Source organism: Pipistrellus kuhlii, unplaced genomic scaffold (assembly GCF_014108245.1).
Source record: "Pipistrellus kuhlii isolate mPipKuh1 unplaced genomic scaffold, mPipKuh1.p scaffold_m20_p_12, whole genome shotgun sequence".
In the NCBI taxonomy this organism is placed as follows: domain Eukaryota; kingdom Metazoa; phylum Chordata; class Mammalia; order Chiroptera; family Vespertilionidae; genus Pipistrellus; species Pipistrellus kuhlii.
This window is the reverse complement of record NW_023425427.1, coordinates 4,445,820-4,462,794: the sequence shown is the minus strand read 5'-3', so window position 1 is coordinate 4,462,794 and position 16,975 is coordinate 4,445,820. Positions and strand designations below refer to the sequence as shown.

At 36.9% G+C, this 16,975-nt stretch overlaps 1 protein-coding gene across 2 annotated transcripts in view; it reads left to right on the top strand.

The window, feature by feature from the left end:
* Positions 1 to 16,975, top strand: part of MEGF9 (multiple EGF like domains 9) — a 73,876-nt gene that overhangs the window by 24,047 nt on the left and 32,854 nt on the right. The gene's annotated exons all lie outside the window — the stretch shown is intronic.

Sequence of the window (16,975 nt, the reverse complement as noted above, 5' to 3'; positions counted from 1 at the left end):
TGTGTATCCCTCATTTTGTGTACTCATTCATCTGCTGATTGGCATTTGGGTTGCTTCCACATCTTGGAAGCTGTTATGAATAACTAGGAGACTGGTGCACAAAAATTTGTGCACTCAAATTTGTGCACTCAGGCTGGAGGGGTCCCTCAGCCCAGCCTGAGCCCTCTCACAGTCCAGGAGCCCTCAGGGAATGTCTGACTAATGGCTTAGGCCTGCTCCCCACTCTGGCCTTCCTCTGCAAGAGGCAACTAGGCAGGCTGATCAGGGGACAGTGCTGGGGCCCATCTCATATTGGGCACCTCCCCACCACCCCGCTGCCACTGCTGGTGGCCTCCCTCTGCAGGAAGCAACAAGTTGGGCTGATCAGGGGGGCACTAGCCGAGAGCACCCTCCCCCAGTCACCCCTCCGCTGCTGCTGGTCACCCTCGCCCCCATCACCGTCCCCTCCCTCTGCCCACTGGCACAAGCCTACTTGCTGGCCCCACTCCCCCACCAACTGGTCGTTAAGTCTATTTGCATATTACGCTTTTATTATATAGGATGCTGCTCTAAACAGGGGTTGTACAAATGTCTCTTCAAGACCCTGCTTTCAATCCAGAAGGTTGGTCATATGGTAGTTTTATTTTTAACTTTATGAGGAAGCTCTAAACTGTTTTCTACAAGCAGTTGCATCATTTTAAAGTCCCACCAAAAGTGTGGTGATAGCTTTTAAAGGTATAGAAAGTGATGAGTGGAATACATGAAATTAGAAGTGAAGTAGGAAGAATAGGTAAATCCCACTAGTGTGGAGATAAATTTCACTTAGCCTGCCCTGGCCTGTAGTTCAATGATTACTGCATCAGCCTGAGCACCAAAGGGTCACAGGTCACGTGTCTGGGTTGCAGGTTCGTGCTCATCCCCTGGTTGGGGCACATGTGGGGAGCAACCATCTCTTTCTCTCTCTCTCTCTCTCTCTCTCTTTCTCCCCCTCCTTCCCTTCCTTCCTCCCTCCTACTTTCTCTGAAAAGCAATGAGAGAAAAAAAATCATCTGGTGAGGATTAACAAGTTTCTGTTAGATATTTTAGCTAACATTGCTTGCTTCTCTAAGACTGACAAGAAAAAAAATCTGAGGTGCACTAAATTAAATTATAGGAAGCAGAAGGGTGGAAGGAAGAGATGAGAGAGGTTAATCAGTTAACAACTGCAGGGCAAAACCAACAAAGACTGCTTACATTCCTAAATATATGTTGAAACTTTGAATTAACTTCCAGGTGGCTATTTTCCATGATTATCTTAAGAGAATAGCCAGGCAACTTCGTTTCTTGCTTGTACATGAACTTTCTGGACTGCTGCCCACAATCAGTCCTGAAGAACAAACACTTCTTCCTTATAGACTTGGTACCTATCTCAGAACTAGCCCCATTCACCTTCTCCCACCCCCTTTAACTATAGTCAATGTAAATTCTTTCAAAACAACTTACATCTTCTTTCCCCAAACTATGTGCATGAAAGAGCCTCTTCAACTCCATGACAGTGGACATGTTTGTCTTTTCCGCGTAGCCTTGCTGCTGGTGGTTCAGACTGCATGACCCAGGACCTTGTCCTTTTCTGCTAGTTATTTGGCTCAATAAGTCCTGTCTTTCAGAAAAGCTTTTGGCCATGGATTTTTTAAAAATAGACTATTACTTCAGGAGTGGAGGAGGAAGCCAGATAATTTCTTTTTTATTTAATAAGTTTATTTTTTATTTTTGTGGGCACTTAATATAATATGTATTTAATTGGGGTAATATTGATTTATAATATCATGTAAGTTTCAGGTGGACAACATTATAATTTGATAACTCTATACATTATAATATACTTACCACCAAAAGTTTAGTGTCTATCTGTCATTTTACATTTGACCCCCTTTACCCATTTGGCCCACCTCTCATCCACCTTCCCCTCTGGTAACCACAGATGTGTGTCTGTGTCTATGAGTTTGCTTTTGTTTTGGTTTTTCATCTGTTTCTTTTTCTCTGTTTTGTTTTGTTTAATATTTTACTTATGAGTGAAATTATATTTTTTGTCTTTTTCTGCCTGACTGACTTCATTTAGCATAATACCCTCAAGGTCCATCCATGTAGCAAAAGATGATATTTTATCCTTTTTTATGGCTAAGTTGTATTCCATTGTATATATATACCAAATCTTCTTTATCTATTCATCTGTAGATGGGCACTTAGGTTGTTTCCATATCTTGGCTATTGTGAATAATGCTATGATGTAGGGATGCATATGTCTTTTTGAATTAACAATTTTGTATTTTTCAGATAAATACCTGGGGGAATAGCTGGTTCATATAATAGTTCTAGTCTTAATTTGTTGAGAAACTTCTATACTGTTTCACATAGCAGTTGCACCATTTTGCAATCCCAGTGGTAGTGTGGTAATAGCTTTTAATAGTATAGAAAGTGACAAATGGGATATGTTAAGTCAGAAGTGAAGTAGGTGAATTCCACTAGTGTGGAGACAAAATTCATTTAGCCAGAGTGTATTTCCCTTAGATATATTAGCTAAATAACATTGCTTGCTTCTCCAAGACTATTACTTCAGAGTGGAGGACAGAGACAAATTATTTTTTTATTTGTTTTATTGACCACTGGTCCTTGAGAATTTCTGAGATTGTTAACTTCCAATAGTGCCTTAGCAATTATTAGGGGAAGTTTAAAGGTTGTGTTTTGTATTGTTTGCAAACTGGAACAAGGTCTTTAACATCTTGGTGCTCCCAAATTCTTATTTGAAAAAAATGCAGCCTTCCAATCTATGCTTAGATCACTAATGACCATTTCGGTTTTCTTTCTAAGGACCGTGTGTATTTGCACACATGTGCATGTGTTTTTAAAGAGGGGTGATTAAGTTCCTCTAATGGTGTGTACAAAGCAGGAGTGAGCAATGGAGTTGGAAGAGAGGTTTCTTCCTCCTCATGCCCTTATTTTTGAATTTGAGGTGCTACCCAAAGGCTTAGTCATGATGATAAATCAAAGAACTTCATAGCTTGCAGTATAGAACAATGTTTATATCGTATTATGTGTTTGATAATAGTGAAGAATGGCAGGAGAGTGGGAATTTGTCAACATGTTTTGAGGAGCAAGAGAATTAGATAGGGAACACAAAGTAAGATAGCCCACTTCCAGTTCCAAGAGAAGAAAGTACTTCTGTGAAGTGTCCTTTGGAATAATGTAAGGCTCAGCTATTTTACTTGGCTCTTAACTCCAAATCTGTTCAACTTTTAGCACTGCAGACAGGTATATTTTCCACCTTGCAGTGTTTATTTATTTAAAAAGAAAACAGACTTAATTTCACTGTATAATATATAGACAAGGTATCTGTATGTTTGCAGAAGCAATCTTTACTAGTGACACTGCCCAGATTCAGTTTCCTGTTAGACTGCTACAATAGTTTATCAATAAATCTATCACCTCCAATCTCCCCTGAATCTTTCATTCACGCTGCTGCTAAAGGTAATCTAATTCCAAATGAATGCCTTATGGCATCGACCTTGGGGAAATTACTTAATTTCTCTGTGCCTCCATTTCCTTATTTTATTCCCTCTCTCCTGTACCTACCTTATTGGCTCTTTGAAAGTTTTTAATGTTCATGCATAAAATTTTTAATGTAAAGTACCTAAAATAGTGCCTTGCATGTAATAAGTAAATAAATAAATGAACAAATAATAAATAGTAAAGGTAAATACAGTTGACATTACTATTGTTGCTATTTTTGTTTTTACTTTTTAAAAAAATATATATTTTATTGATTTTGTACAGAGAGGAAGGAAGAGAGATAGAGAGTTAGAAACATCAATGAGAGAGAGTCATCGATCAGCTGCCTCTTGCACACCCCCTACTGGGGATATGCCCGCAACCAAGGTACATGCCCTTGACTGGAATTGAACCCGGGACCTTTCAGTCCCCAAGCCGACGCTCTATCCATTGAGCCAAACCGGTTTCGGCTGTTTTTACTTTTGAAGGGCAGCTCTGGCTGCATCATTACTCTACTCAAGAATCTTTCATATTTCCTTTTGCTAGATCAAACTTTTTGGATATCAGAATCACTTTTGAAACTTGTAAAAAGAAAGAAAGAAAAAGAAGCATATTCCTGAGTACCTCCACCAGAGATTTCTATTATGTAGGTGTAGGATGGGACCCAGGAATCAGTGTTTTGCTGTGCTCCCCAGGTGATTTTGAAGCAGGGGGTACTTATTTGGAGAATCATTCCATGTAGGATGAGGTGCAAACTCCTTCACTGGAATTCAGAGTCCCAGTATATCTTTGTAATATGTATTCTCTTCTTCTGGTACTTCCTGCCAGTCTTTGTAGGAACCCTAGTAAGTAGTTTTTTCTTTACTGACTCTTCCCTGTGTACCCCATGAATAGTTTAGCATAATTTTGTGATCAAATACATATTTATTCCTGGTAATCAACAAACCATCCACTTAATAAAATGTTTAAGAATTGGCTGGGCCGGAACCGGTTTGGCTCAGTGGATAGAGCGTTGGCCTGCAGACTGAAAGGTCCCAGGTTCAATTTCGGTCAAGGGCATGTACCTTGGTTACGGGCACATCCCCAGTAGAGGGTGTGCAGGAGGCAGCTGATTGATGATCTCTCGCATCGATGTTTCTAACTCTCTATCCCTCTCTCTTCCTCTCTGTAAAAAAAAAAAAAAAAAAAAATCAATAAAATATATTTAAAACAAAAGAATTGGCTGGGATGAATGCTAAACAATAATATGTGAGAAAAACTTTACCTTTTTTGAAAATTAGGAAAACTTCTAGATTACGTCACTGGGCATCTTAGAATGGTATTTTTAAATTGACCTTTCCGCTTGCTCTCTATGCAGCCCTTTTCTCTGAATTAATTTTCCAGGTAGTATGATGTGCAAATACGTAGTTCTAGCCTTTAAGTTGCTCAGCTGTGCTCTGTAAACAGAGATACTGAGGCAAATCTAGTACTTGAAACAATTGGCAGTACTTGAAACTGAAGTTCTTTTATTTTTCTTACATTTTCTGTTCTATTGCTACAAAATTAAGGCATCAATGAATTCATTTAGGATAATTTTTTTTTAGTGCATTCAGAAATTTCTGATTATCCCTTTTAAGTTCTCAATTTGTGCAATCTGTAGTAACATTTAAGGATGCTACTTTGCTAAAAAATAAAAAGTTCGCTTATAATAAAAAGTTAGGTGGGGATAGAGAAGGTCCTGTCCTAGGTATTTTCTTTGCCTTGTCTTTTCTATTTCTTAGAATACCCTCCTAAGTTAGGTTTCATTATCCCAATTATATGAAGTTGGACATTCTATATTTTAGAATGTTATATTAGCTAAAATTAATTGAACACATGCAAGGCAATGTTTTATGAAAAGTCTTTACTAAGAGAGTGTGAAATTTAAGATCAAAGAACTTATAAACAATGGTTTCAGTATTTAAACCCAGGTTCCTTGACCTCATAGACTGCTCTTTTTCTCTTGTGGCCTGGAGCCAGATTTTAAGTTGTTCAAATTCATTTTCTGTATTTGCTTCTCCTCCCACCTCATCTCCCCTTGAGCTCAAGGGTTCTGTCAAAACTGCTGTAAATAAAAAAAAAAACTCATGTAACTTCAAAGTTTATTAGAATAATTTTTATTTTAATCCACTTAGTGTTTATGTTTTAAACTTTATTTTTCAATTATACTTTATAATCAATATACTAGAAACCTGGTGCACTGCACAGGTTAGGTCCCTAGGCCTGGCAGGTGATCAGGGCCAATCTGTGGGGCGACCAGCAGGGCAATTGGGAGGCCCCTGCTGGCACCCACCTTGGCTGGCCTGGCACCGCCTGCTTACCAGTCTCTCCCCTCACCCCCAGCTGCCACCACCAGTCACCTCCCTCTGCAGGCACCCACCTTGACTGGGGTAGAGGCAACTTCTGCAATGAGCATCTGCCCCCTGGTGGCCAGTGCATGTCATAGCGACTGGTCGTTCCACTGATCATTCTGCTGGTCAATTTGCATATTAGGCTTTTATTATATAGGATTATTTTGTATTAATTTCAGGTGTACAGTTCTTTTTGTACACCCTAAATTGGTTAGGGGCTTGCAGAATAAAATATCCTTTCAAAAAGTAAGCCATTAAGTCAGTAAATGGCAAAATTAGTTTTTTTCAAAGCCTTGAAAAATGCAAACAAATGGGGAAATAATGGCACAAAATGAAAAATTTTTTGCCTAGATTCAGATAGCAGTTTGGCAATTTAGCATAGCTCATATCCAGAATTTATAGAGATATTAGAAATGCTAATTAGCAGCATCATTTTATTTTAATTTTTTAGGTTATAATTATTTTTCAATTTTTAGCTACGAGACTATATTTAAATAAAGTAAATTCTAAATATTAAATTATGAGCATGTGTCTTTGGTTGTAAATAATATATTAAGATTCACCAGCCAAAAGCAAATGTGAGGTGTTCTAAGTCTCCAGTTGAGAAATTCTTTGTACTTTGAGCAAGTCTTTCCCCCTACTGTACTGTTTGTTAATCATTTGACTCAGTGTCACTTGTTTAAAAAGAAAAACAAAACAAAACACCCACCCAAACAATAAAACAACTGCATTTAACAGGACTAGGTGGACTTTTTTTCTTTGTTGCCCCGTCTCTTCTTCCCTTCTTTTTAAGGGGAGTGGAATGATGAAGGGCATTGGAGTTAGATAAACCTGGGGTTTAATGCTGTCTCAACTACTTTACTGTAACTCTGTGATCTTGGGCAAGTATCTAGCTTCTTTAAATTCTAGTTTTTTTATTTCTAAATAACCATTGCAGTGTTGTTGTGAAGCTAAATGTTAATGCAAGTAGAATGCCTGACAAAGGCTGAGACACGATAAGTAATAGTAAATGGTAATTACTTTTATTATAATCAATAATAAGTCTTTGCCAACAAACTGTTGTCGTTGAGGAAACTCAGAATTATATCTGTTGTTAGCCAGGTAAGATATAACCTTTAGTGGAAGACCTCACACTATGTCAGTTAAAAATAGAAGTCTTGCTCAGAAGAGTTTTTATTTTTTATTTTTTAAATTGGTCTTTCTATTATGTGATTTGGTCATTCTGTTTGCTATTTATTTAAGCTTAATTTGCATTTTCTTAATAAAAGATTTGAACATCTTTTCAATGTTTATTTTTCATACATTCGTTTTCTTTGGTGAAGTGTGTGTTCATACCTTTCCCTCATTTAAAAATTTCAGTTTTCTTATTGTTGAATTTTGAGAGGGTTTTTTTTTTTGTATATTCTTTATTCAAGTCTTTGACAAAACTGTGATTTGCAAATAATCTCCCAGTCAGTAGCTATATTTACATTCTTTTAGTAGTCTTTTAAACAGCAAATGTCTTTATTTTAATAAAAGTCCGATTTATAATTTTTTAATGAATTGTATCTAAAAGTCTTTTGCCTACCCAAAAGTTAATTAGATTTTCTCCTATGTTTTCTTCCAGAAGTGTTATAGTTTTGCATTTTACATTTGGGGCAGTGATCTATTTTGAGTTAATTTTTGTACAAGGTGTGAGATAAAGCTGAGGTTCAATTTTTTGTATATGGATGTTTTAACTATTTTTACACCATTTATTGAAAAACCATATCATATCCCTGTTGAATTACCCTTGCACTTTGTCAAAAAATTAGTTGATATTTGTAAGGGTCTCTTCTTGCACTCTCTGTTCTGTTCCGTTGACCATTGTATCCTTTTTTAAAATTTTTTTATTGATTTTTAGAGAGACAGGAAGTGAGAGAGAGAAACATTGATTGGCTGTCTCCTGCACACCCCCTCCAGGGTATTGAGCCCACAACCCAGGCATGTGCCCAGACTGGGAATCAAATTGGCAACCTTTCGGTGCATGGGACAACCAATGCCCAACCAAGTGAGCCACAATGGCCAGGGCCATTTTGTCCATTCTTTTACCAATAACACATTGTCTTGATTATTGTAACTTTATAGTAAGTCTTGGAATCAGTTATGGAGAGTCCTCTAATTTTGTTATTCTTTGCTACTGAAGTTTCTTTGCTTTTTCATATTTATTTTGGAGTCAGCTAGTGAATATCTACCCCAAAAAAATCCTGATGGGATTTTGAATGGGGTCATTGAATCGATAGATCTAATTGTTACAGTATGCCTCTCCGTTTACATAGTCTTTTTTGGTTTCTTTCATCAGGGTTTTGGAGTTTTTAAGCATAAAGATCATACACATATTATGTTAGCTTTATACCTAAATATTTCATATAGACAGAGAACAAGAATCATCTACATTTTATAGATTGAGGCACCCTAAACTTAGAGCAGTTAGACTTATTTTTTTTTTTTTTTTTTTAAATATATTTTATTGATTTTGTACAGAGAGGAAGGGAGAGAGATAGAGAGCCAGAAACATCGATGAGAGAGAGTCATCGATCAGCTGCCTCTTGCACACCCCCTACTGGGGATATGCCCGCAACCAAGGTACATGCCCTTGACCAGAATCGAACCCGGGACCCTTCAGTCCCCAAGCCGATGCTCTATCCATTGAGCCAAACCGGTCCCGGCCAGTTAGACTTATTGAAGGTCACAGTACTGGTTGGTTAGCAATAAATTCTTGCTAGGCAGCCTGGCTCTTTGTAGTGTTTTTTCTACTTGTTTTCATAGGCAGAAGCTTGTTATGGTGAAAAGATGTGGACTGCGGAGTTACTCAGTTTGGATTCCAAACTATTCTCCAGTACTGATTAGTTGAGTGATTTGTTTGACCTCTCTAAGACTAATTTTCCTCATTCAAGGTACCTAACTCACAGGATTGTGGTGAAGACTAAAGGATACCATATGTATAAACTTTCTAGTGTGATGTTTGATGTACACATAGTATACACTCAATACCTTTTTATTAGTAATAGTAAATGCTAGTTGTTATAACCTTTTCCAGAACTTGTCATCTTGTCTCATTAATTAGAAGAATTTCTTTGAATTGTGGAAAAGTGGCAGTGAGCCAGAGACAAGCACTAACAACGTGGTCCTTAAGTTTGAGACAGAAAAAATTTCTACAAAACATGTGTCATGTTATTCCCCCTTTTTCATGTCTACCACAAAGTAGAAGAAATGTTTTGCAGTAGTGAATTGTGATTGGAAATTTTAGTGAGTACATTTTTATTTTAAAAGGTAAATCATAAAACTTTTCTTTAAAAGTGAAGGTTTTAAAACTTTCCGAATTTCTTCAAAGTCTGGTGTAACTCAAAAATCTCACCAGCTTTAAAATTAAGTTTCCCAGCTTTGTAAAGATTTGTGACCCTGCCCTGGCATAACATAAATGTGAAATGTAATTTGATTATACTGTTATGCTAGAGTAAAACCTTTTACAAAAATAAAAACTCTGTATTGATAATTCCTTTTCTTTAGAATGAGGCCTTTCTAAGATTCCTTTATTCTAAAACTACAAAGAGAAATATGGGCCTAATAAAAAGTACATTTTTGAAATAAAGATACCATGCACTTAGGACAACAGGCCTACAGTCAAGATAATATATTTCGTTGTTGTTATTTTCTGTTCTTTTGATGTTCAGGCTGAAGTTTGAAGTATTATTACTCTTGATTCTGATAATTATTTTTCCTTTTCTTTTCAATTTGAAAATCAAGAGATGTTATTTTTATAGATACTATCCTAGGTTTGTTAAAAAGGGTGAAATTCTATGTTGGATAGGGAAGATAGATTCAGAGTTGTTATACATGCATTTTCTGGCCTTTGTTTAAATAGAATAGTGTTTTTAATGATGAATCTCAAGGAAATAAATGATTGTATTTGAAAAAACAGCTGGAAATCCTATACTACTTTAGCTCTCATTTTCTCCTATTCTCTCTCATTCTACTTATAGCAATTACAACATGACTTAAGCTAGAGCTAAAGGAGAAAGATGCTGCTGCTTTTAGTTAAATAGCAGTTTAAGTCCTAAAATGTTCCACAACTTCTTATGCAATCTATATATATATATATAAAAGGCTAATATACTAAAGTGTATGACTGTCCGTCCAACCAGTTGCTATGATATGCACTGATGACCTGAGGGCAGACACTCAATGCAGGAGCTACCGTGATGTGCACTGGTCATTTACAGAGAAATGGCACTGTGGACCTGTTGCTGACAAAGCAACACTCAGCTTCTCCCATGTGGGACACGGGCCCTGCCACCACCTCAGAATGACCGGAATTGAACCTGGGACCTTTCAGTCTGCAGACTGACGCTCTATCCACTGAGCCAAACCGGTTTCAGCTACAGCACTTTCATTCATAATCACTAAAAGTTGGAACGAATCACCTTTGACTGGTGAATTATTAAACTGGTTTATTCTTTTCCTATCATGTTAATATATTTTTAATACATTTTATTGATTTCAGAGAGGAATGGAGAGGGAGAAAGAGGTAGAAACATCAATGATGAGAGAGAGTCATTGATCAGCTGCCTCCTGTATGCCCCACACTGGGGATCAAGCCTGCAACCTAGGTATGTACCCTGTCTAGGAAGCAAGTTGTGACTTCCTGGCTTATAGGTCAATGCTCAACCACTGAGCAATGCTGGCTAGACTCATATCAATGTACTAGAGGCCCTATGCACAAAATTTGTGCACGGAGGTTGGAGCGGGAGGGTCCCTCAGCCCAGCCTGAGCCCTCTCACAATCTGGGACCCCTCCCCCTACTGCTTGCCTGCTTGCTCTTTACCACTTGACTAGCTGCTCCTTAGATATGATAGAGAGGCCTGATGCACGGGTGAGGGCCAGCTGATTTGCCCTGAAGGGTGTCCTGATCAGTGTGAGAGTTCCCTTGGGGTGTGGGCAGCCTGGGTGAGAGTCCTGTGGTGGTTTGCAGGCCGGTCATGCCCCCCTCAGCGACTCAGGCAGGGGCCCTGGTATCTGGGATTTATTTATCTTCTATAATTGAAACTTTGTAGCTTGAGCAGAGGCCTGGGCCAGCCAGGGCGTGCAGGAAGCTTGGCTTCCTCTATTTCCAGGGAAACCCAAGCCTCCTGTTCGCTCCATGGCCACAGCTGTCTTGGTTGGGTTAATTTGCATACTTGCTCCTGATGGGCTGGTGGGTGTGGCTGGTGGGGGTGTACTGGAGGTATGGTCAATTTGCATATTACACCTTTATTAGATAGAATGTATGCTTACTTTTCATTGTATTCTTTATCTCATTTAATATACAAACAATAGAGCACAATTAGTAGAGAAAAAGGAAGAAGGAAAAGAAGAAGTTATAGGAATAGGCAGTTATTATGTAGGAAGTTATGTTTTTCTTTGGCTTCAGGTACAATGAGAAATGGTAATAATTATTCCAGTATGATGGGTGATGACATGATCTCTGTTATATGACCTCAGTTCATAAAGCTCCCCAAATCTTATATAATAAAAGCCTAATATGCAAATCAACTGAATGATGGAACAACCGGTGGAACGACTGGTCACTATGGATGCACCCTGACCACCAGGGTGTAGATGCTAAATGCAGGAGCTGCTCCCAGCTTGCAGGCACCAGGCCAGCCAAGATAGGTGCCAGTGGGGACTTCTGTAGAGGGAGGCGACTTGTGGCAGCAGCAGCAGGGGACGGCACAAGCTGGCATTCGGGTGGTGGCAGCGGTGACAGCAGGGGGCAGGGCCAGTAAGTGGAAGGCAACAGGACAGCCATGGCAAGTGCCAGTGGGGGTCCCCCAATAGACCCATTGGTTGCCCCACAGATTAGTCCTGATTGCCAGCCAGGCCTAAGGACCCTACCCATGCACGAATTTCATCCATCAGGCCTCTAGTATTTTATAATCTAGAATCAGTTTATTCCTTATTAATAATAAGCCCAAGACACTTAATTTTTCCATAATTATAGATGGCCTACTAATATTGACTAACAAAGTATTTATGTTTTCTGCTGAAGATATTAAAGTAAATAGTATGCAAATAAAATGTAAAGTTTGTAGATATTTTGAAGTCCTGAGCATAAATCCTTCTCCTAGATTAAAGGCTATTTGGAACAATTTGAAAACTGGTGGTGCTTGAAAAAAACACCTGTTACAGTTATTAAATAATTTAAGAACATACTTTAGAATGCTTTGTTTATAGTTTATATTGATAACTAGAGGCCTGGTGCACGAAATTTGTGTGATTGGAGAAGGGGGTATTTTCTCAGCCTGGATTGCGAGAGGGCACAGGCCAGGCCAAGGGACCCCGCCAGTGCACAGTCAGGGTCGGGGAGGGACACAGGAAGTTGGCCAGCCATGGAGGGACCACAGAAGGGCTCCAGGGCATGTCCGGCCCATCTTGTTCAGTTCTGATCAGCCTGACCCCAGCAGCAAGCTAACTTACTGGTCTGAGCATCTGTCCCCCTGGCAATCAGTGCATATCATAATGAGTGGTTGAGCAACTTTAGCATATCATTAGCATATTTCACTTTGATTGGTTGAACAGATGACTGGACGACCAGACACTTAGCATATTAGGCTTTTATTATATTGATAATGTGTTTTTTTGGTTTTTTTTTACACAAATTTTCAGATATGCTTAAATTTACTAATGAATTTTTAATGTTTTGAATTTGGATATAAATTAAGTACTGAACCTTAATACATTTTAAATACATATCTTTCAGTTTTTGTTACTTTGAGATTGAACAGAAGATGCAATGTAATGTATTATATTACATTTTATGTTTCTGAATATGGGGAAGAATAAAAAGTTTTGGAGTAGCATGGAGTAATTTTTTTATTCTTTCAGTATCTAAAGATATTGATAAAGAAGAGAGAAGTTATTGTTGAAGGAATAAAAAAGTGTCAGAAATTAAATTTTTCAAATGTATTTCTATAATTTTGCAAGAGACTATAGATAGAATTTCAGGCTATATTCCTGAACTAGATTTTTGTAAATGGTCTGTGTTAGTTATATTTACAAGTATTTTCCCAGTATCTATGCAATACTTACTTTGTAACCATTTTAGTTCAGCAACAATACTGTTATCAATTTACATTTCTTTGTTGTATAAGATTTGCATCATGAATTGACTGAGGATCCAATTTTTTCATCTCCTTACTCAAATCCTTTATTTACTGCCTTAAAGTTTGTTCTTACCTGCAAAAGATTAACGCAGTATTGTACAAAACTGCTTGAGTCTCCAGATATCATAGTTCATTACACCTCCCGGAAAGGACTCCAGAAAGAGGTACAGGAAGACCAAGGACACATTAATTAGAACATACTATCACAATTAAAATTTTTCTAAAATCAGTTTATTCTCATCAAAGTAGCTGCAGATACAAAAACACAATTAAAATTTTCTAGAAGATATAATGAACTTTTTACTGGTCAGGGACATGAGGTGGTTTAAGTTTCACACAGAGAGAAGCCTGCCAGATGTATGAAAGGTCCAGAAGAGATCTTAAGTTTGTTTAAGGAGATACTATCTTTACAATGACAGGTGTTTGTGCATGGGGTGGAGTGGGGTGACTTGTGGGACTTCTAAACAGAATTACTCTATTATACTTTTCAGGTGCTTAAAATTTTTCATTTCTTGGTCCTTGGTAGGGAATGTTGCAAAAAGTACAGTGTGTGATTTAAATGCAAGGATTACTTTGGATACTTTTACATTAAAAACATTCCATAAATTCAGGTTCTCAGAGAAAAACACAAATTTATTGTCCTTTTTGGGGGCCTTTATATGTCTATTTTCAAACAGTTTGGCACCACATTTTATTTTTTTATTCTTCAGGGTTCAAATCACTGTGTTTCATTGCTCTTCAGAAGCCAAACAAAAAGAAAAAACAATGCTAAAGGTTGCAGTCTCTCTGCTAACATTTGCTTTCTACACACTAACATTCTTCTCTTTTTCTCTATAGAGTTTTCCTAAGAATTATAGGTCACTGAAAGGAAAACTGCTACTGAAATGACAGAGAGTTTATTCCATATTTGATCTTAGGCAACCAAATGAGCTTTTGGCATTTTATTCAGACTTGTCTGTGATTACCTTTTGTGTCCTCTTCATATTATTTCATTCTCATTATCATCCATTAGTCATGTTACAGACTCCTTTGTGCTGCTTTGGTGTGTATATTCTACTTCATTAAAAAAAAATCAGTGTTTCATCTCTTTTCTTTGGCTATAGGTCCTACCTATTGCTTCTGTCAATTGAAATTTTATTTCTTTTCATTTTGCCAACCTTCTAATAAATTGCATTGTTTCTGCATGAACTCCTGTCTAGAGTTAATGAATATGAATATTAATAACTGTGAAAGCTCTGACATTTTATTCTACTGACAAGTTAGCAAGTTTTCCTGATATAGTAAATGGATGTTTACATTTATTACTGTTGCTCAGGCTGTTTATTTAACTTGAGTCATTTCATTTGAGGTCAATCCCTGGGATAGGGCCTTGGATTCTGAGTTCCAAACAGAAAAGATGCACATCTTCCTGGGCTTTGCTTCAGCTTCTTTTCCTTTAGTTAATTTGGAGAGGAATGCTAACATGATAGTGTGTTTTTGTCTTGATATATCAGCTCTCTTCCTGGCAGTCAGATGGTCTGTCTTGCTGAAATATTTGCCATTCATGTTACTACTGTTAGGAATAAATGCTCTTTTTCGTCTTCTCTGAAACCATGGCCTAAACCTTTCTGTTTTTGTCATTGTATTTATAGGAACCCATATTAGTAATGTATAGAGCCAGGCATATGTGAGATACCATTTTATTCTCTAATTATAGATGGCTCACAACTTTAAATTTAAATGCAATAATTACTTAGAATACTTTTACATAAAAATTATCCCATAAGTTCTAGTTCTCAGATAAAAACATGAGTGAATAGTCTTTTCTTTGGGCCTTTATATTTCTGTTTTCAAACAGTTTAAAAATTGGGCTTTCAGATCTTGTCCACAGGGTACAACAAAGCTGTGTGGCCTATGAATCTGACATCTGAATTGTGTTTATTTTATTAGGTATTCCTTTCCACCAGCAATTGTATTAATTATTACAGTACTCTAAATTACTTCCAGCTTAGATGTTGGGGCTAAGTGTTATAAGTACTACATTATGCCCATCTACATATGAGAAAAGAAAGGTACAAGGTTAGCTAACTTGCTTAAGGTCATAAAGTTAATAAGTGAAAGAAGTAGATTTAACCTGCAGCTGTCTGCCTCTACAGTCTGTGTTCAAAACTGCTTCACTTTATTGTCACATGAGAGTTATAAGTGGTAGATGTTAGGAATTCACACTAAAAACAATAGAGTTTGAATTTATGAAGGAGTAAATTTCAACTGATTCTTAAAATAGGTTTGAATATGTGGAGAGAAGAAAGCATTTCAAGAGGAACAAAATGAGCAAAGGTTCAAAGATGGGAATAGAAAGAATATATTCAGGGGATATTGAAGAGTTTGAATTGCCTCTATAGAAAAAACTAATGAACTTGGTTAGTATTAAAGATTTATCCATTAAAACTTTATTGAAGAAGAACCTTAATTTTTCCTCAGAGTTATTAGATTGAGTTCTTTAAGAAAAAAAATACTACTAATTATTCATTGGGAATACTAATTTAGGTTTCAGATGAATATATATTAGTAAGGAAATAATAGGATAAAATTCTGTCTTTTTTTTTTTTTTAGATCCTCACCCAAGGATATATTTTTATTGATTTTAGACAAAGAGGAAGGGGGAAGAGAAGAAAGGGGAGAGAGAGAGAGAGAGAGAGAGAGGAGAGAGAGAGATATGAAAGAGAAACTTTAGTCAGTTGCCTCCTATATGTGCTCTGATCCAGGATTGAAAGTGAAACCTGGGTATGTGTCCTGATTGGTAATTGAACCTTCCACCCTTTGTTCCATGGAACAACATGCCAACCAACTGAGCCACACTAGCCAGAGCATAATTCTCAGTTTTTATTATAGAGTTAAATAAACTTTTTTTTTTTTTTTTTTAGCTAGTTTGCCTCTACTAGTATAATTTGGTTAGGTAACTTGTGGTGAAATTGGTTCAGCAGTAGGAATTTGGATGCATGTTGTAGTTCTGCCATATTTTGGAAGAAAAGTGTTATTTTAAGCATTCTGGTCATTTTTGGTGGAGTGAAGGTCGTGCCATGAAGTTGTCATTGGCAGGTTTACAGACCACTAAACATGGCTTCCTTATTTACAAAAACCACATACACACACACACACAACACACACACACACACACACACACACACAATAATGTGAAAATGTAACTGTCAAAAAGATGTCATGCTTATATAGCTAATAAAAATAAGAATATTGATTGAGATTGAAAGCTGAATGTGGAAGGTACAGAGTTGGCCACTTGGGAATATCTGTGTGGAATCCTTTGTTTTGACTTGTCTGAATAAACTGCTTCTGATGACATAAATATTTTTGAAGGTTAATTTCCTTTTCTAGAATAGAGAAATAAACTCCTTTATAAAACTCTGGATTTTCAGTTATCTAGTAACTTTTAAGAAATCATCAAAAATTACATTTAATGGGGGGAAAAAGACCCTTGAGTAACCTTATAACCATGGGGGGGGGGGTTACACTTGTTTTTTTTTTTTTTTTTGAGCTAAACTCTTGTCAGAATAATGGCATTTCCTATAATACCTTATCTATTCAGAAATATAATCTGTATGATAGATTTCTCTGAGCCTTTAAAACCTAGATTCATAGCTATTTCTAAAATATGTACAAAGTTTTGTTTTATCTGCAGTTTATTTTAACTATAAGTTTTTGCATGCTTATAAAGTCCCATGTTAATACTGTGTCAAACTATGCTGAAAATGCTTTCTTCTTGATAAAATGAGTATAAATAATAGCACAAACCAAATCCTAACTGACTTTTAAATGTATCTGAATTAAAAGGCTAACACCAAGGACTTCTAAATAACTTCATCTAGAGAACTGTTTGAAATATATCTAAAGAAAATGTTTATTTTCTAAATCTTTTTAACTTGGGAAAGAGATTCAAATTGTGAT